This window comes from Loxodonta africana, unplaced genomic scaffold (assembly GCF_030014295.1).
Source record: "Loxodonta africana isolate mLoxAfr1 unplaced genomic scaffold, mLoxAfr1.hap2 scaffold_152, whole genome shotgun sequence".
NCBI lineage: Eukaryota > Metazoa > Chordata > Mammalia > Proboscidea > Elephantidae > Loxodonta > Loxodonta africana.
The window spans coordinates 302,216-326,666 of record NW_026974903.1 but is presented as its reverse complement, the minus strand read 5'-3'; the positions used below and the strand labels follow the sequence as shown (position 1 = coordinate 326,666).

Genomic DNA, 24,451 nt, shown 5'->3' with positions numbered 1-24,451 from the left:
AAATATTTAGGAAAACATTGTTTTGACCAGAGCAGCAAAGGACTTCTATGACGAAAACTAATGTACTAAAATACATAAAATGAAACCTGAATATATGCAAAAAAATGCCATATTTTCAAATGAGAAGTCTTGTCAATCAAATGGAGGTCCCTAAAACTAATATATAAGTGGAATGTATTTCCAGTCAGAATATTAAGATAGTTGTTTTTGAATTGTATACAGTGATCATATGCTACAAATAGTACAGTAGATAGCAGAGGATGTTGCTGGTGTTAGGAGACTTGGAGTCCATTTCTGACTCATAGTGATCCCATTTCACTGCCCCATAGGGTTTTCTAGGCTGTGATCATTATGGGAGGAGAACAATAGGTCTTTCCCCTCAGTGCCCCCTGGTGGGTTCGACCTGCCAAACCTTCTTTGGATTAGCAGATGAGCACTTAATCACTGCAACACCACGGCTGCTTTAAAAGGTATAGAGAAGAAAAACATGAAAAAGCAGGATACTGACAGGTGTCTACCTCCTCAGGTAACAGAAAAAATTGATATTACATAGCATAGAAACTGACAAGTCGACCAATGAAACAAAATCTGCTAAGAAGTCACAATAACCATTGATACAAAGGCGCTATTTTGAGAAAATTATATTTATTTAATAAACGGTGCTGACTCAAGTGATCGTTCTGGGGGACAAAGCTTGAGAAAATGTGATACACAAATGATAGATTTGGAAAATCATGTGAAATGGAGATGATAAGACTTAATAACAATTTCCATTTTACACAGAAGGATAAAAGTTAAGCACTTGAAAAATGAGCAGTGAATTCAAAAAGATCGTTCACAGCAAATCCACATGCCCAATAAACATAGTCCAAGTTGCTCAAAAACACTGCTAGTTAAGAAAATATCAAAGTCCCAGTGAAACTGGCACAATTTAAAAATCAACACCATCTATGGCTGGCTGGGCTGTGGGGAGAAGGATACCCTGAGACATGGCTGGAAAGGTGCTTTAGGACAGCCTCTAGGGGAAAGACACGGCCATGGCTCTGTACTTTTAAAACATACTTTGAGCTGGAAATCTCACTCTATGGAGTCTATTCCACAGAAACAGATCCTGTAGTACACAACGGATAGTTATCATTAGTGTTGACCAAACATTGACTGTACATTGATAGTTGAATGATAGATAACTTATGGTAAAGCTACATCATCAATAAATGAGTTGTAGTAGTTGAGTGGGAAAAATATCTGTGAAGTATTATTTATTACTGAAAAAATCTAGGTGCATGCAGAGAAGTGTATATAAAATGAGCATTTCTGGGTTAAACAATATCAATTGTTTGAATATGCTTGAATACCTGTTTATGTTTATGAGTGTGTATAAGTCCGTGTGCTTGTTTAAGCAAGGATAAGAGAGACTACTTACCACACTGTTAACCTGAATTATCTTGGATTCACTTGCGGGAAAGAACAGGGGGAGGAGAGCTAGAACACGCAGGAAGAGTGGACTTAAAAAGCATGGATGATAATGTTTCCATTTTAGTAGTGTTACGTATGGACGAATAAATCTGTCTTAAAGGGAGAAAGCCAGAATATTCCTTAGAAGCAAGGATGGCTTTGGCCATGTTATCAAGAGGGAGGGACCAGTCCCTGGAAAAGGACATCATGCTTGGTAAAGCAGAGGTCCAGTGAAAAAGAGGAAGACCCTCAATGAGATTGATACAGTGGCTGCAACAGTGTGCTCAAATAGAGCAAAGATTATTAGGATTGCACGTGACCGGGTGGTGTTTTGTTCTGTGGTGCAAAGGGCCACTGTGAGTCAGAACTGACTTGATAGCTTCTGACAAGAACATGTAGAAGTCCAGATAAAGTGTACTGAATTGATATCATCTATTTAAATTATTCATGTAAGTTAAAAGATCAAAAAATATAGTGGCAGTGCCATATCTAATGACTTACAGAGAATCAAGGTAGAATATCAAGTGAAATAAGGGGCGAGAGCAATGTGGGTGGAGTGTGACCAGGCTTTCATAAAAGTAAACACCCCAGCAGATGTACTTGTGTACCTGTGACTGTGTATATGTGTCCCTGCAGAGAGGTGTAGGGAAGGATACACGTGTGTCTATTAACATTGGATACCTTGGGGGAGCAGGACCAAATTACATATGAGGGTGGGACCCTGACATAAATTTTTTTGTCACACAAATCTGTGATCTTGCAAATGTGATAAAAAACAATTTCAGAGCTTTGGAAATTCATAAACATCATAGATATATGTATATTTTAACGTGTTTTGTTAGATATTTAAAATAGGTGAAAATTCTCCAGAATGACAGACAAAAGATTTGAATCACTGGCAGGAGAGCACACCGCAGAAAGTAATAATCAGATCCAGTGGATTTCTTGTTGTTCTTGGAGCCAGTGAGTTCTTCTGGTCTCTATAACTGGAAATGACCAAAAATAACTTTGGGAAGTCAGTAGAGTTACCCCTCAGATACGTCCTGCAAGTACACGTCTACAGCTAAATGTAGAAGGCTGGACACCACGTGCAATCCACTAGGTAACTCATGCGCCTCTAGAAGATTCTCTTTCCTGAATATGCTGCTTCCACCTCCTCCCTGCCTAGCCCCACTGGATAACCCACCTTTGTGCATTGTAGGCCCCATTCAGGTCTGAGCCTAGATCATAGAGGACATCAACTGGGAAGGTAGCTTTTAAGAAGAAAGATGTTGATGAAAAGATTTCAGAAACCAGCACCTCCCCAGCCAGCCTCTCCCCAGCCTGGGAATGCCAACCCCTCCCACCCTGATACCTCTGAGAATCTCTGAGTTTTCGGTTTGGATTCTTAGGAGACTGCAGAATTTACCAGGTCTGAACACCTTGGTTCTTTTCTGCCTGTGACCCTCTGCCTCGCAGGAGCCGTCCCTGTCACTCTGAGGAATACACACAGGACAGACTGTGGACGGAGGTGCCCATCCTAGAGGCCCTGCCCTCCATTTCTCTGCCCCTGGGGGGTTCCCTGTGATACTTGTGGTCTCATTTCCTAGAGAGATGGATACACCCCTGTCATGTCCAGGGCTTCCCCAGACTTGGGATTTGATGTCGCGACTGAGACTGGGGCTTTGTTGTCCACTGTTGAGTCTGGGCCTGAATCTGCCCCTTCCCACCATTACCTCTGATCACCTGTGTTCTTGCTGTTCTCCCTGGGTTTGAAGCCTGTCCTCTCTTTTGGTTCTTTCACCTCAGAGGGCCTTTTTCTTCCAGTTCTTTGACCTCGCGACAGGTCGGATTTGACCACAGGAAAACAAAAAAAAATTAGCAAGTTTGTTTGACATGTCAAGAACCGGAATGTACAGCTTGATTTTAAGGAGAAGAAAAAGTTCCAAAGCTCTACCCCTTACCCTAGGACATGCTCTACAGGAAATATCCTGCAAGCCCTGGATCAACTCTTATCCACAAATGGTTAACACCCAGGGGGATTTTTCTACACCACCTCCCACTTACATTCCCCTAATGTGGCAAAAAGGATGCATCCCAATCATAAACCCAAATTCACCCTAGGAGCCCAGAAGACATGGCTTGGGTGAGTTCATTTTCCTTCAACCTGCCCTCCTCTCCTCCTACCAAGCCCTGCCTCTTTCTCTGCCTCTATACTGCTGGGAAGGGACCCAGAGTTGTTTGTTTAGGGCTTTATGTCCACTGCTCACCTGCAGACATGTTTCCCAACAGCCTGCCATCTCTCTGATTCCTTCTTCTCCAAAGAACTCAGTGACACCCCCTTCACCATCACACCTCAGCAGGGCCCCCCCCAATCCTCCCAAGTCCCACTGAAATCCCATTTCCCTTTCCCTATTTATGCTGCGCTCATCCTTAGGGTCCCAAGATCTCACCATCCAGATGAGGCCTGTCCTATCCTCTCCTGGGCCAGGGGAGCCTCTGAGGGGACCTGGTGTCTGCGGTCAGCTATCTGGGGCTTCTTCCATCCAGATCCCCCTTAGGGCTGGAGCTCTCTGTGCACTTGGGTTGGGAGGTTTGGGGTCACAGGGGAAGGAGGGTAGGATCTTCCAGGGGAGCTGGGTGAAACGAACCTGAATGGAGGTCTCTCCTGAAGGGCCCACGTTTCCAGCCCAAAGGCCTTGCTCCTCCTAGTCCCGGGGTTCTAGCACGTCTTCAGGCGCTTCCCCCTCTGGCCTCGGTGGTGTGCCTGCTCCTTCTGCAGCCTGGTCTCCTGCCTCTTCAGCCTGTCCAGCTGGTGCCTCAGCCTCTTCAGTTCTTCTCTCTGCTTCTCCAGCTGCTCCTCCAGGCGTCTGCAGACCGCTCTCTTCTCCCTCACCTCCCTCTTCTTGGCAGCCATCAGGCAACGCCTGGCCAGCTGGTGGCAGCGTCTGGGCCTGCGCTGCACTGAGCGTGGCAGCCGCCTCTCCAGCAGCTCTTCAAAGAAGACCCGGCAGCTGAAGCCCTGGCTCACACCATGCTCCGCATGGGCCACGAGGGCCTCCCGGGACTCGAACACGCGGCAGCAGGCCACGCAGCGGAAGCCGCGCTCACGGGTCACCAGCCACTCCGGGGTGGTTGCACGGGGTCTCTCAGCATGCTCCTCCCGTTGGTCAGTGGGCTCCTGGGTACAGGTCTGGGGCCCCTCCTGCCAGGGCTCCAGGGTGCTGACCAGGGACTCAGTGTTGGCCAGACTTGGGGCAGAGCCGATGGTGCTCTCCTCAGAGAGCTCGGCTTCAAAGACCTGGGGCATCTTGCCCACGGGGGCAAAGGAGGTTTTGGTCTGCCAGGAGACCGCCACCCCCTTGACCGTGCGCACCTTGGTGAAATATGCGCACCTGACCCATGGCTTTCCTGGGGCAGCCCCGTAGCTGGAGGAGTGAGAGGTCTGCTCGGTGGAAGAGGAAGGAGAAGCGTTCTCGGATTGTTTTGGAATCTTCCTGGGCCTGGAGCTTCGACTTTTTTCATGGGACGTTGTTGACTGTTGCACATTTTCCTCTTGGATAGAGACCTCTGAGAATAGAGAGTTAATTTAGTTGAGCTTTCAGGGTCCTTATTCTCACCTGTGACCCCAAAGCTTTGGTCATAGGGACCCCTGGAGGCCTCTCCATCACCACATCCTCCACCTCTGCAGACCCCATGCTTTCTTTCTTCTTCCCCAGAGACCCACCACCCTTTGGGGGCACTGCTGTGGAAGACAAAGTCTCCATTGTAAAGTGGCACTGTTTATGGTAGTTCATTTTTTAAGAAGTTATTTTTCTTTAATTCCACATTTATTGAATTCCAATGAATTTGTTCCTTTGGAACTTAGAAATGACCTCATTCCCATGAAGCTTCATAATAAATGTGTGACTTGATGTTTTGTATGCGGGTGATATTCTTAGTAAATTTGGAGGGTAAACACTCCAGAGCAATGGTCACCTCTTTTCATCCTCTTTTTACTGAAAGGCTTTTTATAGAGGAGTTATACGTAAAGAGAAGAATGTGTATATTTAGTTATGATTCTTACACGTATACCTCTTCCTTGCACCCTTCTTAACCCAGCCACAGTAGAAGATGAAAATTGTTTTTCTCGGAATAGAAGCCCAGTCCTTAGTAGATGAAGTGAGGCAGAAAGAGATGGCCGTATCTGAGAACCTTGATGCGAGAACTTCAGATGGAGAACACACAGCCTCCTCCGCTGTGTATGTCTCAGTGGGTTGTCTATGTCAACCTAAAGGCCTCTGTATGTTTCTGAATCTTTGGGAACGACTGCAGAGTTCAGGATGCAGAAAGAGATGGAGCTAGGTCAGGTGCGTTGGATGGAGGGAAAGCTTGAGAGAGAGACAAGATTCAGAGATGGAACATGCCAGCAGTTGGTTAGAAGGATACAGAGATCAAGGAGGGAGCAGAAAGCAGGGCTCAGCCACTGAAAGGCAGAATGGGGCAGCAACAAAGAAGACAAGGCGGGGGCAGACTAGTCGGAGAAAGAATGGATAACTAAGAATGATAGCAGAAGCTGAGGTTAGCTATAGTTGGAATTTTAAAATTCTTTCCTGCTAGACTTTGAAAACATCATGCTAAATGGAATAAGTTAGTATTTGCCCTAAGTATAGGGCAAATACTGTACGATCTGACTTATATGAAATAAGCAAATATATAGAAAGCAAGGATTATTGGTCGTTGCCAGTTGTGGGCAGGGGGAAGGGGAAGTTTTTCCACTGGGGCATTGAGGTTATGTTAATGGTTGTAGAAAAGTTTGGAGAAGGATATTGAGAATGGTTATATGACTTGAAGAATGTAATGAGTATCACTGACTCATACATTAGCAATTATTCAGTTATGTTTTATGTATATTTTGAACACAATTAAAAAAAATAAAACTTTGCAATTACAAGAGAAAAAAAAACGATCTATACTATAGCTGTCTTTACCTAGAAGAAATGTTAAACCCTTCGGTAAAGATGGTCAGGAGACCTTGGAGGAGAAGGGAAATCCCTAGAGCTAGAGGGGCAGGGCCTTCCTGGACCTTCTTCTGCTTGAGTCCAGGCTGAGGACTGTGGCAGCTTACATTGACTGGGAACTCTGAATGAACGTGTCGTACTGTGCTCCATCACACCACCCACTCCCAAAACCTCCTGATAAATTTGATATATTTTTTTAATTCGCATGATATATTAATTCATTCTCATGAAAAAATTAAGTACAAGTCTCTGTAACCACCCTTCTCCCTGGTTCTATACCCACTGCCCCAGTTGCCCACCTGCGTTCTTTCCACTAACAAAGCAGGAGAGTTCACCAATCTGACTTGTCTGCTACTGTTATGGAAAGCCCCTCAGATGACAGTAGAATTCTATACTTCACTTACATATTTATTCCTTTGTTTATTTATTCACACTATAATTTCTTACTGTTTACTAATTGACAGGAAGTTTTTTCAGGTGAAAGCCTCGGTGATCCCTTGTGGTCCTTGTTTCCAGGGTGAATCAAACCCCTTGCTGCCCAGCACCCATCGCACAGACTGAATTTTCCTCCCGCCCTTACCTCGGGCCTTAGAGAAAGGCCTCTTCCTCATGTATTGCCGCTCCATTCTGGCTGGGTGAAGATGAACCACGAAGGATGGTCACCGGCAAGATGTTTCTCCTCCTCCCACGTAGAGATGATGTCCCAAACTCTCACAAGTTGGGGACCTTGATTTAGGCAGAACCGTTTGTAATTTGGTATCCAAAGTCGCTCTCCCACAGGAGACCTCAGACCCACAAAGAGCAGTTGGGATCTGAGTGAGCACCAAGGTTTCCAGTAACTCTTGTGTGACATCATCGCTGACATCGCTCAGTTCCAAGGGCCCAGTTTGAATCTAAACAGCGCACTAGGAAAAAATATGGCAACTGTTGTGGGAGAGGCTAGGAGGCTGGGAGGAGGGAAATTATATCTTAAAAATGAATTGAAATGTTCACTTAAAGAAGTCAACATCTAAGAGGAAGGAAACTGTGAGTTGAGGAAATAGAAGAGTATAATGAGTCGCTATTTCTCCCAAACCTCTTCTCTGGCCCTGAATCAAATCTCTCCAGCCCTAGAAACACAATGTCCACTCTGAACACCTCTCAGGCCTCCTTTGCCACTTAGGCTTCACACAGGCTGTTCCCTCTGACTAGTAGACATTCTCTCCCTTCCTGTTGACTGGTTCCTCCTCCAAGGTACCCAGTCTGTGCTTCTGGTTTATGTATTCAGAGGACCTAGTAATCTTTTAGTAATCCTCCATCATAGCACTGAGTCATAGGAGATGCTCAATTTCCAATTTGTGTCTTCCAAATGTGTTGTAAATAATTTGGGGACAAAGACAAGGTCTGCCTCATATTTGGTAGTCCCAGAAAGTGAGACAGAACCCCACCCATAGGAGATACCCAATATATATCTATTGATTAAATAAAAGAAAACTCTTCCAAAAGACTCACCCTTCGTAGCTATCCGTGCAGAATGGAGTTTTTGGTCTGTTGCCTGGAGGTACCATCACTCAGTGGTGGTGTCTAGGCCACTCTCTCTTGACCTCCTGACTCTAAACCCTGTGAAGCCTCTTGGCCTGTCCACACGCTTCTCCCTTGGAGCCACTAAAAAGGGTAGGATTACATCATCACAGAAAAGCACTGAGACTCCGGACGTCTATGGTTAACCTGCCTGGGAGGCTTAGGAGAGCCCTCGGGGAAAGGTCCACTGTCCTCTGCTTGATCTCCTTGTTTGTCCAAGGGGCAATTAGAAAAGGAACAAGCAAATTGTTGAAACATTTTAAGGCAGGGTTTGGGAAGTTGTGCTTGGTAGGTAGAGGAGAGCCTGAGGATTTGAAGGAAAAAAATAAAGATGTCAACGTGGGAGCAGAGGGCTCGCTTTGTGTGACGACAGATGGTAGAATGTGGGCAAGTGGTTGGAAATATATAAAAAAAGAAAATCTCCTAACCATCCACTCGTATTTCAAAATTTAGGTCAAGCATCACTTCCTGGTGGAAGCCTTTCCGACCCTACACCTGGTAGAATTTCCCACCCTGCTCCACACTCTATTGTATTTAAGAAACGCTTCTGCCACAACTAGGGACAAACTTGGTTGCATTTACATGTTGTGATGGATAGCAAAAATGGCCACATGTTCTAATATGTATGTATCCATACATATTATATGACTTATATCTCCCTTTCTCAAGAGCAAGATTCTTCCTCCACTCCTTGAATTTGGACTGATCTATGATTGCTTTGGCCTTTGGAACAGTACAAAGACCAATAGAAGCAGAGACCGAACATAATTAGACACATCGTGACTTGCTCTCTTACCAAAAACGAAACCCATCACTCTCAAGTATATTCTAACTCATAGTGACCCTGAAGGACAGAGTAGAACTGCCCCATAGGATTTCCAAGGCTGTCATCTTTACAGAAGGAGAGTGCCATGTCTTTCTTCCACAGAGCAGCTGGTGGGTACAAACTGATTACCTTTCCTTTAGCAACTGAGCCCTTAACCACTGCACCACCAGGGCTCCTCCTTGCCTTCTTGCTGCTCTTCAAACACTGAGAACCCATGGGAACAGCCCAGGCCACCCTAATAAATGACAAGAGACCATTAGAGAGAGAATCCAGCTGAGAAGACTTCAGGCCCTCTGCCCGCCAGCTGACATGGTGGCTGATTCCAGATACATGAGGGAGCCCAGCCGAGAGCGGCTGAGTCTGCCCCAGACCAGAAGAACCCCAAACTGCCAACCCGGAAACCTGTGAGCGAAGTAACTGCTTGTTCTTTTAAGGCACTTCATTTTTGGGTCATTTGTTATACAGCAATTGATAACTGATTCATTAACTGGGCTGTTTCTCTCACCAGACTGCAAGGAATCTTAATCATTTCTGTATCAACAGTATCTGGCAGAGGGTTGTTCCTGTAGTCATTAGACAGTAGAAATTTCTTCATTTGCATAATTTAAAAGTTTCTATCATTATGTTTTAACTTTCTTTTATAAATAAGATATGGCTGGATTTGCAAGTCTAAGCTGAGTGTACATGTTTTTTCCTTAGGTATTAATCCCTTTTTCTTGCTATTACTCATACATTTAGACATAATTCCAATATTATACTTCATATTCACTGTTCTTTTTTTTCTGCCTTTCCTGTTTCTTTTTTTATTGGAATGATGAAATTTCTCTTACTTTCTTTTTCCTTCTAGCTATTTGAAAGTCGTATTTTCAATTCCTATTCATTCATGGCAAACATGAGATCTTTGAACATTTTAATATGTGGTATATTGTATCAAGTTCATATCTCAGTTCTCCTCTCAAACAGTAATTTTTTGCTAGCTGCCATTGAGGTGACTCCGACTAATGGTGAACTTAGGTAACACAGAACTAAAGGTTGCCAGGTCCTGTGTCATCCTCACAAGTGCCAGCAATTTAGATTCCATCATTATGGCTAATGTGCCAGTCCATCTCACCAAGGGTCTCCTACAGCCTTGTTGGCCTTCTCCTTCACCAACCATGATATTCTCCTCTAGGACTGATTAATCTCTCCTGATGACATGTCCAAAGCAAGTGAATTGGACAGTATTCTCTTGTGATCTGTAAGGGTTTAATTGTCTAATTTTCAGAAGTAAATCTCCAGGTCTTTCTTCCTAGTGTGTCTTAGTCTTGAAGCTCCACTGAAACCTGTCCACCATGGATAACCCTGTTGGTATTTAAAATACTGGTGGCCTAGCTTCCAGCATCATAGCAACATCCAAACCACCACCGTACAGCAAACTAAGACAGGCAGCGAGCTGAACAGCATATTGTTGTTGTTAGGTGTCATCAGGTCAGTTCTAATTTATAGTGACCCTATATACAGCAGAACAAAACACTGGCCAGTCTTGTGCCATCCTCACACTTGTTATTATGCTAGAGCCCATTGTTGCAGCCACCGTGTCAATCCATCTCACTGAGGGTCTTCCTCTTTTTCACTTTCTACTTTACCAAGCATAATGTCCTTCTCCAGGGCCTGGTCTCCCCTGATAACATGTCCAAAGTATGTGATACAAACACTCACCATCTGTGCTTGTAAGGAATATTCTGGCTGTACTTCTTCCAAGACAGATTTGTTTGTTCTTCTGGCAGTCTATGGTATATTCAATATCGTTCACCAACACCATAATTCAAAGGCAGCCTTTCTTCATCAGTTTCCCTTATTCATTGTCCAGCTTTCACATGCGTATGAGGCGTTTGAAAATGTCATGGCTTGTGTCAGGCACACCTTAGCCTTCAGAGTGACATCTGTGCTTGTCACCAGCTTAAAGAGTTCTTTTGCAGCAGATTTGCAATACGTCATTTGATTCCTTGATTGCTGCTTCCATGAGCGTGGACTGGGGAACTGAATAAAATGAGATGCTTGATAACTTCAATTTTTTCTCTGTTTATCATGATGTTGCTTATTGGTCCAGTTGTGAAGATTTTTGTTTTCTTTATGTTGAGGTGCAACCCATGCTGAAGGTTGTAGTCTTTGATATTCACCACTAAGTGCTTCAGGTCCTCTTCACTTTCACCAAGTTTGTGTTATCTGCATATCGTAGGTTGTTAATGAATCTTCCTCTAAACCTAATGCCACGTTTGTCTTCATAGAGTGCAGCTTTTTGGATTATTTGCTCAGCATACAGATTGAATAAATGTGATGAAAGGATAGAACCCTGACACAAACTATTCCTGATTTTAAACCACATAGTGCCCTTTGTTCTCTCTGAAAAACTGCCTCGTGGTCTATGTACAGGTTTCAAATGAGCAATATTAAGTGTTCTAGAATTTCCGTTCTTTGAAGTGTTATCCATAATTTTTTATGATTCACACAGTATAATGCCATTTCATAGTCAATAAAACGCATGGAAACATCTTTCTGGTATTCTGGTATTCTCTGCTTTCAGCCCAGATCCATCAGACATCAGTAATGATATTCCTCATTCCATATCCTCTTCTGAATCTGACTTGAATTTCTGTTGCAACTTCTTTTTAATGATCTTCAGCAAAATTTTACTGAGTTTTGATATTAATGATATTGTTTGATAGTTTCTGAATTTTGTTGAATCACTTTCTTTGGAATGTGCACAAACATGGATCTCTTCCAATCGGATGGCTAGATTATTCGGCCAGTGCTGCATCTGTTTGTTGAAACATCTCAATTGGTACCTGTCAGTTCTTGGAGTCTTGTTTTTTGCCAATGCCTTCAGTGAAGTGTGGACTTCTTCCTTCAATACCATCAGTTCTTGATGACATGCTACCTCCTGAAATGGATGAACATCGACCCATGCTTGTGTGTGTGTGTGTGTGTGTGTGTGTGTGTGTCTGTGCAGTGACCCTGTGTATTCTTTCCATCTTATTTTGATGCTTCCTGTGTTGTTCAAGATTTTGCCTGTATAATCCTTCACTATTGCATCTCGAGGCTTGGATTTTTTCTTCAGTTCCTTTAGCTTGAGAGATGCCAAGCATGTTCTTCCCTTTTGTTTTTCTAACGCCAAGTCTTTGCACATGTCATTATCATACTTTGTCTTCTCGAGCCGCCCTTTGAAATCTTCTCTTCAGCTCTTCTACTTCCTCATTTCTTTCATTTCCTTTAGCTACTTTACGTTCAAGAGCAAGTTTCAGAGTATCTCTGACATTCATATTGGTCTTTTCTTTCAGTATAAGGGCTGTATTAGAGGGTACCATCATTTTTATAACTTGCAAGTATCCTCTGTCAGGGCAGTTATTGACTGTAGCTGCACACCACGTAGTTCTTCTGGTTTCAGGCTGATGGCGTCTCTGGTTTATGTGGCCATTAAGGGAAGACCTTTTATTCAAAGAATTATACTTAGAGCAAAATTTGTATATTTATGTATAATTTAAAGCTTCTCCTTTAAGATTGCCTTTCCCTGAACAGAAAGCTCTCACCATGTCATTATGAGAAATACTCTTTCAGTGTGAGGCAGAAAGAGATGTCCATATTTGAGAGTCCGATGGTACAAATCTCAGTAGCCAAGACACAACCACATCAACTGTGTGTGTGGGTGGGTTGTATAAGGGAACATAAGGGTCTGTATTTTCCTGAGTATGAAGGTAGGATTGGCGAGTTAAGGAAGAAAGAGATGGAAGCATCTTGGGAGTGGAGTGCAAACTCCGTGACAGAAGTTGCAGCAGGGGATCTCTCAAGAGGGTTTTAGAGGCCAGTTAGAAACCTAGGAAGCAAAAGGAAATAGGGCCAGTGGAGGGCAGCACTACAGTAGTGGTGGGGGGTAGCAAAAATAATGGTAGTGGAGAGGGCAACAAAACTGCCCTGAAAGGAGTGGCAAATTAAAGATCCTAGACAAAATTCAGGTTAAGAAAAGTAGGAATGTAAAAAAATTCTATCCTATAGCTTTCTTTGCTGTGAGAGTTTTTTAGGCCCTTCGAGAGATGTGGGGAGAAGACATAGGAGGAGAAGGGGAGTTCCTGAATCTAGGGGAGGAGTCTGCAAGCCATCTTCTGCCCTCAATGATGTGGGCTCTGGGCTCCTTCAACTTCTCACTCCCAGAACCTCCTGAAATATTTTCTTAATTCTTCACATAGTACATTAATATCATGTCATTAGAAAATATAATAAGTACGCTTCTCTCTAACCACCCTTTCCCCCATCTATACTCTCTGCCCTAGTTGTCCACTGGCTTCCTTCCTTTCCATCAGGTACAGATCCTAAACAACAGAGTGCCTGGAAAGCTCTTGAACTCCCAATGAATTCTGTAGCTTGATCCCTCACTTATTCCTACATTTCTTATTGATATAAGAATTTGGTTAATTGCCCACCAAATGACAGGAAATGCTTTCTCAGGACCCTCCTTCTTATGACCTTATCCATTCCCAATTCCTTCATCTTGTCCTATCATGGCTCTCTTTTCTGGTGGAAACCAGACCCTTTGTTCCGTAACACACATCAGTCTGGGACAATTTTTCCTCTCACCCTTATCTAGAGTCTTAGAGAAAGGCCTCTTCCTTGTGTATCACTGTTTCCTCCTCTCTGGGTGAAGAAGTTCAATCATAATGATGTTCTGAAGGATCTTTATCCCTTTTCCCAGTTCTTCACGATGCATGACCGTTTGGTGACTTGGGGACCCCGGTTTAGTCCGGAATTTCCGTGATAGAGTAGTTCCAGGTGCTCTCGCACAGGATCTCAGATCGACACCCTCTCCAAAAGAGTAGGTGAGATCAGCGTGAACTTCCATAACCCTGTGTGACATCATTCCTGACATTGCTCAGTTCCATGGGCCCACTTTAAATAGAAACACAGCAAAAACAAAAATATGAAACAGTTCAAGTAGGAGCTTGAATACTGCCAGTCCCAGACTGGGAAAAGGGGGCTTAGATATAAAAAAGGAATTGCAACTTTTCTCTGCACTCCATGTCATTACTATCCCTTGGTGGGGAGAGAGAGAGTACAGGGAATCGTTACAGTGTGATCAGGAGTTGATTTGCCCAAAACTTCTCATTTGACTCTCTTGGAATCATGTCTCTCCAGCCCTGGTCATACAATGTCCACTCTGAACACCTCTCAGGTCTCCTTAGCCTCTGAGGCTTCACACAGGCTCTTCCCCGTGACTAGAAGATTTTCTCTCCCATCCCATCTTATGGCCTACTCTCTGGTGAAGCATGGTGGTTAAGAGAACTGACCCCATTGGAACAGATTGGGCTTATGAGCTCACCATAAAATGCTAAGACTCAGGAATTTGTGGTCAGCCAGAATGGGAGGTTTAGGAGTTGAGTTGGGGAAAGTCCATGACCTCTGCATCTTCCAGGCTCTGCTTTCACTCTGGAGCCCATATAGAAAAGGAGCTGGTAAATGGAGACAGCATTTGAGGAAGCAATTAAGAACGTTGGGGTGGTGATGACTTCTCAGAGGAAAATAAAAGTTTCAACAGGGAAATGCTAGGGTCTACTCTTGTATGACTCCAAACTATAAATAGGGACGAGTGGTTGGAAAACAGTAGAACAAAAGATGATCTGCATCTGGTCACAAATGTACCAAATGCCTCAGTGGCTTCAGCCTGTCTCCTCAGACTTCTCTCTGGAGAAGACATGGGGCTTCCTGGACCTGGGCCTTTTGTCACCCCTTAACTATCCAATCATATTCCCAACTTGGTTCAGGCATCAATTCCTGGTTGTGCTCTTCCCTAAATATCCTCCTGGTAGATTTGTTCACTTCTTGCTCCTTACTCCATTGTACCTGCAAAACCCTTTACCACAGTATAAAACACAATTGCATTTACCTGTTGTGGTTGATGTAAGAAATGTCTACACATTTATCCGCTGTCTGTGCCCATGCCTTCTATGAGACTCTGGAGCGCCTTTCATTAGCAGTAGGAGTCTTTCTCCATCCCTTAGTTGGGGCTGACATTATTGTTTTGGACATTGGGATGGTAGAAAATCTGATAAAATGAGAGAGTTGAAAGACTTTACACTGAGACTTCCCTTTTGTTGCTCTTAAACCCTGAGAACTCATGGGAACATCCTCATGCCAGCCTGCTAGATGATGGAAGACCAATGGAGGGAGGATCTAGCGGTTTCACTGACTTGATGTTATGAACTGGCTCCCAGCTACCTGGAAGCAAATTGTGGACACATGAGGAAGCCATGTTGTGAGCCACTGTGCCTGGCCCAGATCAGAAGAGCTCCAAACTGACAACTTGAAAAATTGTGAGCTGGTAAATTGTTGTTGTTTTAAGACACTACAATTTGGGGTCATTTGTTACAGAGCAATACATGACTGATACAACTGTTAACTTGGCTGTTTCTCTCACCAGGCATTGAGGGAAATTCTCTGAGTCATTTCATCATCAAGAGCAACTGCCATAGGGTCTCACATGTAGCTATTGTATAGTAAATCTTTGGTGGCTTCATGGATGAATGAATAATATGAACCGTAACTGTGAATCAGCACAAATTCATGTGTGCAAGAAAACATGATATTTCTTTCAATCAACTGAATTCCAACTCAGAGCTCTTGGCTTACAAAATTGGGGTGAAATTTTAACCTTACTTATTTTTAGGGCTTTGTTTTTTTTTTCCGTGTTGGTTTATTTTTAGGGTGCCCCTCACCCAGATATGCAGTAATTCCTGGAGTCTAATGAAGGACCAAGGTTTGGAGAAGAGCTTTAACACACTCATTGCCCCAGTCTATGTGGGTGATCTCTCTAGAAGCATTGCCTCTGCGGCTTCCTTTCCCAGCTGGAGCATGAGAACGTTGGCAGGGCTGGGAACGCCATAAGGGAGTCTGTCTACTTACGTGCCTGCATCACCCTTTGAGGTGCTGCCACTTACCCCAGGGCTTTATCAAGAAGCAGACCTCACCCCTTCCTAATGTCTAGGACTCTGCTGTCTGACTCCCACTCTTCCCCTGGGTTCCAGTTCACTCACTGTGATTAATCCAGTGAGCTGAGGCTTTTACCATAGACTCTTCAGAGTCTCCAGGCTTCAGGGATTCAACTCTGTGAGTCCAACTACCTCTCTGAAATGAGGTAGGGAAGGAAGGAAAATGCAGAAAGATTTTATGTTGAATTTAATGTTTCAATAAAATTTCTTGCCCTGCGTTTTCAAAGGGTCCTGCCTGACGGTTCCCTCTGTTCTCTTACAAGATGCAGGACGATGAGGAGGGAATGTTTGTTGTGTCATAATCTGTGGAAGGATGCAAAGTGCACATGGGGTTCGTTACTCCTGATGCTCACACTATTGCACCCCACCTACTGGGAAATCACCGTAAGTGTTGCTGAGTCCCTCACACATCCACACTGAACAGCTTTCGGATTCTCATAAGCAGGAGTTATTTGTGTCCTAAGATGAGCCACTCCTTGGAAGCCCTACCCTGTCCTATAGGGTCGCTGTGAGTCGGAATCAACTGCATGGCAAGAGTGTTTTTTTTGGAGAGGGGTTGATATTAGCTGCAGAATAATGTTTAAAAAAATGCTGACAGCGTAGCAGGTGAAACCAACACAATGAAACTGAAATGAAATCTCTTTTTCACACTTATCAACCCCACAGTTCCTTCGAAGTGTGTACTTTTCACTGGGTTTAGAGGAAAGAGAGAACTCTTCACGAGAGAGACACAGCTTGGGACACCTCCAAAATCACACGACTCCTCCCTGATGTTAGGTAACATTCCATGCTGTTTGGCTGGTTTATCATCTGACTGCTCCACACAAATAGAAGGCCCATACGGGCAGGAGCTTCTCTGCTGTGTTGCAAGAGTATCCTGGTTCCTAGCACCTAAGAAGCACTCAAAACTGATTTGAGTGAATGAATGAGTGGGTGGGTTTTTATAAAAACCATGGTACTGCTCTCTTTATGTAGTTACAATAGTGAAAACAGGGATAAGGAAATGGAGACTAGTACTTGTATAACTTAAAGTTATATAAAATGAGAACAGAACTTCTATAATGAAGAGAGAGACAAAAATAAAGTGTACTAACTGAATGTACCCCCTTCGCTTTGGTTGGAAAGAGACATGGTAAAGTTGGGTTGTTTTTCCCCTACTGATTTATAAGTTCTATATATTGAATTGAAAAGTTAGTCTTTTAGGAGTCAGAAATATTTCTATTGAGAGATAATTCACCCGCCATAACATTGCCCTTTGAAATGTGCACAATTCTGTGGTTGTTAGTATATGGACAGAGTTGTGCAACAATCACCACTGTCTAGCTTCACGATATTTTCAGTGCCCTGTAAATAAATGCCCTACATATTAGTAGTCATCCTCATTATTCCTTTCGTCCAAGACGTAGCAACCACTAATCTACTTTCTGTCTGTGTTGGTTTGTCTGTTCTGGACATCTCATATAAATGGAGTCACACACCATGTGGTCATTTCTGTTTGGCTTCTTTCACTTAGCATAACGTTCTCAAAGTTTGTCCATATTGTTGCATGTATTTTAATGACTAATATTCCAGTCTACGAATATACCACAGCTTGTCTATCAGTTCATGACATTTGGATTCTCTCCATATTTTGGGTATTTATGAATAATTCTGCTATGAAAATTCTTTTGTAAGTTGTTATGTGAACATGCTTCAGCTCTCCTGGGTACATACCTAGGAGTGGAATTGCTATGCATGGTAACTCTATGTTTAACTTTCTGAGCAAGTACTTAACTGTTTTCCAAACTGATTGGATCGTGTCACATGTCCACCAGCAATGTATGAGGGTTCCAGTTTCTCCACATCCTCACCACATATGTTGTCCATCCTATTGATTTGAGCCATCTTAGTGGTTTTGAAATAATAGTGCGTTTTGGTTTTGATTTGCATTTCCCTAATGACTAATGAGGTTGAGCTTCTTTTCATGTGATTATTGACCATTTATATATCTTCTTTGGAGAAATGTCTAGTCAAATCCTTAGCCTGCAATTTTTTTTTTCAGCTTTTTGCCTGTATTTTTGCTTTCTTCATATAGTTTTTGCTATGCCAAAGATCTGTATCTATATCTTACCAGTTTTAGCCTTCACAGCTTTGGGATTTTTAGAAAATCTTTCTCTTTTACCAATAAAAAGCAAAACAAAATCTCTCATAGTTTCTTCTGAAATTTTTATGGTGGCATATTTTACTTTTAAATATGTGATCCTTTTGGAATTTTTTTTCCTGCAAGCTATGAGAAAAAGGATGAAAATATTTTTACAGGTGATCTAAATGATTACCAAATTGCTGCAAACATTCCTTTTTGCCTTTTTGCATAAGCCATATCTTAACTGCATTTTCCCATATTCCATATAGAAAAGCATTTTTACAGAAGGAGGCCCGCCATTCCCAGCCATTTCATTTTAAGGTTTTGCTTTGCTGCAATAGAAATCCCTTCTATACCTTATCTATACACCTGTTCTCATAGCCAATAAAAATTTTGTGTGAGTAGGACTCCTGTGAATTTATAAGATGAGGTTGAATTTTATAACTGGTTCCATGTGGTGCAGCCCAGCAGAAGGACAGACAGAAGCAGTAGCTCCAGAGGGAACAGAAGCTATAAGCACATGAGCCTCTAGAGATTTGCTCTTGAATTTCAGAGAAAGCTCTAGACTTTTCTATATAAACATATTATATATGGCCATCACCTTAGAACAGACAGAGAATAATGCTTTGAATGTGAAGCATTCAGGACAGAACTGGAGAAAAATGTAGAACAATCTTCTAACTCACAAAAAAAAACACCAGACTTACTAACTTGACAGGGATTGGAGAAACCCTGAGTGTATGGACCCCAGATATCCTTTGAGGTCAATAATGAAGTCGCTCATGAGGTTCACCCTTCAGCCAAAGATTAGACAGGCCCATAAAACGAAATGAGGCTCCAGCAGCATACTAGCCCAGGAACAAGGACTAGAAGGTAGAAGAGGACAGGAAAGCTGGTAATAGGGAACCTAAGTTGAAGAAGAGAGAGTGTCGACATGTCATGGGGTTGGTAACCGTTGTTATAAAACAATATATGTACTAGCTGTTTAGTAAGAAGCTAGTTTGTTCTGTAAACCTTCATCTAAAGAAAAATTTAAAAAGTTAGGCTTTCAGAATGAGAGTGTTCATTCCTTAGAAGTATGTGCTTTGTTGAACATATCTACGCATTTCTATTGGGTATGTATCTAGAAGTAGAATTGCTGGGTCGTAGGATACATGTGTGTTCACAGCTTTAGTAGATATGGCCAAAGCATTTTTAAAGTGGTTGTACCAAATTACACTTTCACTAGCAGTAAATTAGAGATCCCTTTGCTCCATGCTCTACCTAGTAGTTGGTATTTTCCATCTTTTTCATTTTAGCCATTCTGGTATGTGGGGGATAGTATCACATTGTGACATTTTGTTAAGAGTTTCTCTGATAACTAATGAATGTATGTTGGCCATATAGAAATCTTTTCAAGTATTTCCTCATCTATTGGACTTTTTTTTTGTTTTTGCTTTATAAACGGTTCTTTATATATTCTAGAACCAAGTCCATAGTAGGACATAGGTATTGCAAATAACTTCTGCTACCATACGAATTCACCCTTGTGGCTTGTCAAGAGCTTTCAGATTCAGAAACCTGCCTTTTATAAGAACAGGCAAATGGTTAGTAACGAAAGTTTATTAGGGGTTAACAGGGGCAGGAGGGAGGAAATAAAGCAGTGTTATTGCATACAGAGCACGGAGTTTCAGTTTATGGTGATGGAAAAATCCCATTGATAAGGGTAAGTTTGCACAGCTGATTAATGTAATTGCTGTCAATAGCTTGTACACCTGTACAACTTGTTCACTTGGCAAAGGTTGTGTGCAATATTTACAGCAGCAACAAAAATGAGCAGCTTCTGAGGCAACACTATAGTCTGTAATTGATGAGATGTATTCTTTTATTATACTTTTCTCAGTTTTCTGGTTTGTTAACATGTGACTGTTAAAATCAAAGATAATAAAGCGTTTGCATGATGAAAGTGGTAACAATGTCTATCCCACCCATTGTGTCCCTCTGAAGCTTAAATGAGGAACTACATGCCACTAGCAGTCGCCCAGCCTTACTTGGCACTCGGGAAATATTTCATTTCTCCCACTCCTCTGGCTCACGGTCTTCTCCCCTTGTTTATTTGCTCTTTTCTCTTTCCAGCTGGCTGCATGTGACCACCAGGCTTCCTGACTCCATCATTCTGCTTTCCATACCAGTGTTATTGTAACCTTGGGATCTTGGGCAGTGGTGAAAGTTACACACTGTCCCTGCCATTAGGAAGGGGACAAGCCAGTGCGGGTGGGAGGGGCAGTGGGGAAATTCGGCCTAGAGAAAGGACAGGCCACCTTCCAGGAACCGCACTGGCCTTCAGAGAGCTTTGTTGGCTGTGGTTCACCTGGCCAGCTTGTAGGCGTCAGGGTGCCCTAGGGCTCGGTGCTTAGTTCTCTCTATTGACACCCTCTGTCTAGGATGACTCAGTGAGTCCACTGCTGTCTATCTGTAGCTAAAGATGCCAGCTTTGTAGCTCTAGTCAAATTCCTCCTGGGTGCAGACTCGTATATTCAAATGTCAGCCTAACTCTCTGTATCGACCTCTTTTGTAAAATGGGCATTATAATGGCACATTCCTCATAGGACTATCATGCAGAGCAAAACTCTTAAGGAGAAGCTTTTACAAGAGCCCCTGACACCAGTGCATGTGCTCAGTAAGTGTTAGCTGTTAGTATTATTACCTGACATCTCCACGTGGACGTCTGACAGCTATGCCATGTTATCAAGGCCATGAAGTAAGTCTTGGTCCCAAACCCATTCCACCCGCATCAATTTCTCAATGCTACAGTGATGGGAGTCTGTGTGTTTTTCCACATAATGGACATGGTTAAAAAGGTTGACCAGGTCCTTCATAATAAGTTGCTCCAAAGTTCATATGGGTGACCATTGATACAAGTTACAGTCAACTAATATAGAAAAAAAACAGAACCACTCTCAGCAGCTCATGCTTGGACTCTCAGTCCAGAATATCTGGTGAGGGCACTATTATGGACTGAATTGTATAACCCCAAAAGGTATGTTGAAATCCTAACCACTGTACCTGTAAATGTGACCTAATTTAGAAATAGGGGATTTTTAAAATTATGTTAATAAGGCCATACCAGTGTAGGGTGGGTCCTAGACCTAGTCCCTTCTGAGTTATAAAAACAGCAGAATAGACACAGACAGGAGCAGATGCATCTACAAGGCCAGGAACACAAAGGGTGGCTGGAAGCTGCTAGAAGCTGAAGTAGACATGAGCCATGCCCTGAATTCAGACTTCGAGCCTCTCCTGAACTGTAAGAAAATAAATTTCTGTTCTTTAAAGCCACTCAGTTGTGTTATTTTTTTCTTATGGCGGCACTAGGTAACTAACACACATATCTGTGCTTATAAATCCAGCCTAGGGTAAAATAGTGCTCTCCCCTCCTTGTCTAGCCCACCTGGATCCTGCTGTTTCCCTATCAGTGTCCTCTGCTTTCACTAAGCTACAAAAGAGCCGGCTTGATGCTGATGCATAGAAATTCACTCTATTTTTTACTTTGTATTTATGATTAGTATTAATTCTAATGTTTTCTATGGCTTTTAAAAATTTCCTGTGAAGACATTCGTATAATCTATGAATAATAACAGTTATACTTTTTCTTGTCATTTCGTTCTAGCTTCGACCTCCATTGTTAAATATTTCATAGAAATAATAAGAGAAAGCATCCTTGTTTTATTGCTAATTAATTTTAAAGAGAATGTCCCACATTTCGCCATGAACTATCATGCTAGTTGTAGTTTTCCAAGTTTGGGAACTCCTTTTTTTGTTCCTAGTTTGCTCAGAGTTCTTATGTCTCAGTGTGATTGGATTTTATCACTACTTTTCGCCATCTCTTTATGTGAGCCTTGTCTTTTCTTCCTTAACCTACACATGTGGTGAATTAAGTTATTAAATGTTTAATGTTCACTCGATTGCATGCTGACAATAAACCCCCTTGATCGTGGCGTATTACATGGTTTACACTTGTCTGGAGTTCTTTGCCAGCATTTTATGTAGGGTTTTGCATCTCAATTACTTATACCTTTCTTTTCTAATTCGGTATCAATATTAAAGTAGCCTTAAGGATCAAGTTGGAGAGCATCTCATATTTTTCTCTTCTTTGGTGACTATGTACAAGATTAAGATGATCTGTTTTTTGCATGTTTGCTGGAACTTGCCTGAAAGTGGTCTCCCAAACCTGAAACCATTTGGCCATCGAGTTGATTCCTTCTTCTTAGGGAGATCTTGAACTACTGACCCATTTTGTATAGTGATTAAAGGCCATTTCTGGTGCCAATTTACTTAGAAAAATTTTCACTGCATGTTGTAGACTGCTAGGATGTCATCATTAAATATTACGCAGTTATCACTGTTTTCAGCCTCATCCAGGCCAATTAATCAATCCCAGATTTTCCATTTTCCGGAAGTCACGCTGCGTATCTACTCCTGGTACCAGTTCCCTTATCTAAGACTTATTTGCAAAGAAACATACAACCAAGCCTCCTTTGAGTCTATGATGTGAGAATACAGTCAGTCCCATATAATGTGACATCTTTGTAATTGTTCTTTTTAAGTGTTTCACATTTACTTTTTTTTTTTTCATTTCCCACCTATCTAGCAGTTTTAAAGTTGTGCATTTCAGGTTGAGGTCATTAGCTGGATTGACTCTGCGGGGCGGTGCGGTGCCCAGTTGCATCTGGGCATCAAGAGAAGGCGCCTCTAGAACTAGGAGGCCTGAGGCGGAGGGTGGGTGGTTGGGGGGTGGGGGCGGGGCAGGGCTGCACAGAGAGGGGCGCCCTGGGGGATGCGCGATGCCCAGGGCTGCCCCACCGCAAGCTCGCGGGCAGCAGGATGAAGCTGGCTTCAGGAGCCTTTTGCGACAGTCCCAGCCCACCCAGCCCTGCCCTGAACTCACCCACCAGGCTCACAGGTCGCACCAGAATAGGGGAAGCCTGAGGCCACAGAGAGCGAGACCCAGTGCACGCACCTGAGCCTGATCACAGCGCTTATGCTGGGATAGGAGAGGAGAGGAGGCATATGGGGACTTGGGTCCAGAGGATGACCCAGGAAAGGTGGGAGAGTTGAGGTCACCCTCTAACTCTGGGTCCGCACGTGGAGGCCCGAGGTTGCACTTCTGGGAGGAGAAGGCAAAGCCCCAGAGGCCACACTGTAGGTACACACACTGCACCCCCTTTCTCCCTCAGAAGGGCTCCCCAGGGAGGTCACCCCTAGTTTGGGGTGCAGCAGAGCCGACCCCGGTCAGGACTAGGGACTTTATTTCCTGCACTTTCACCACTGGCTTATAGTAGACTCCTTTCTCCATAGACTAAAGAAGAAATCATCAAAATAAGCTCAAAACTCCAGATTTGAGTTAAGGATCATAAATACAACTTCAGTGATAAATGCCTGTTTGGAGCCCAAGTTGCATTAAAAAAAAAAAAAAATCCTGAACAAGACCCCAGAGGGAGTGATAGGAACCTCCCTCTTTTGCCACAGTCCCTCTGTGGCCCCAAGCTTTCTTATCTCCCACCTCCTAAGACTGTATCAACTGCTTTGAGAGTTTTAGAATAAAGATCCCCAGGAATATGGCTGCTCTCATTCAGTAAGGATTTCCCCAGTGCTGGATTAGACTAAATTCTGAGAATTCTCCAGAGGCTTCCGGGGCCTTCATACTGGACGGTCAACACACCAAGCTGCAGAGCTAATTCCTTTTTCCTGCAATTGGGCATGACCCCAGGGACATGACCCTGAGGGTGCTGACACTTCCTCAACCAATGACCCTCCCCCTGGGTTTCCCTCTGTCTGGGTCTCAGGATCAGTCAGGCCAACTTGTCCCCTCCAGAGAGTTTCTGTTGAAGGACACCTAAGCGGCACTATGGGTTTGTGCCCCCCACCCTGCAAACCTGCCTCCTCTGAGTGGGGTGAGGTGCTACTGAAACATTGAAACTAGCAGAAGCCACAGCCCATGGTGCTGGAAGAAAGCTGGGAGGGAGAGAGAAGTGGAGAGGCTATAAAGGCCCAGTTGTAAAGGTGAACTGGGGCCGGGATGCCCTGAAGCCAAAAAGCTGAATGGTCTCACACCTGCAGCTCCTGAGCCCATCTCTTCTTTCAATGGAGAAAGTCTTTCCCTGCTCTTACTCTGCTGGGCCGGAAGGGCCTTTGACTTTTAACATGAAGCAGCCTCCAGAGCCTCTTGGGGCAAGTGATGTCAAGGAGGCTCTGCCCAGTGCCCCCCCCGCCCCCACTTGTCAGAGCACCAGGAATTTCAGTCTTCCAGGTCCTGGGCTGATCTAGTGACTTATAACAGGATTCCACTGGAACTCGAAACTTTGGAAGATGGGAAATACTAAAAAAAAAAAAAAATTTTTTTTTTCTCTTCACACAGCTGAACACCTGGTTCCTGGTCTTACTATACAAGTTTCATAGAGGATGCGAAGAGGAGTTTGGGTTTGACACCTGACATCTTAGCAGTGGTTCCTGTTTGTTT

The 24,451-nt window shown here is 43.3% G+C and overlaps 1 long non-coding RNA gene across 1 annotated transcript in view; it reads left to right on the top strand.

Moving 5' to 3' along the window:
* LOC135229206 (uncharacterized) overlaps positions 1–24,451 on the top strand; it is a 195,623-nt gene that overhangs the window by 41,997 nt on the left and 129,175 nt on the right. The gene's annotated exons all lie outside the window — the stretch shown is intronic.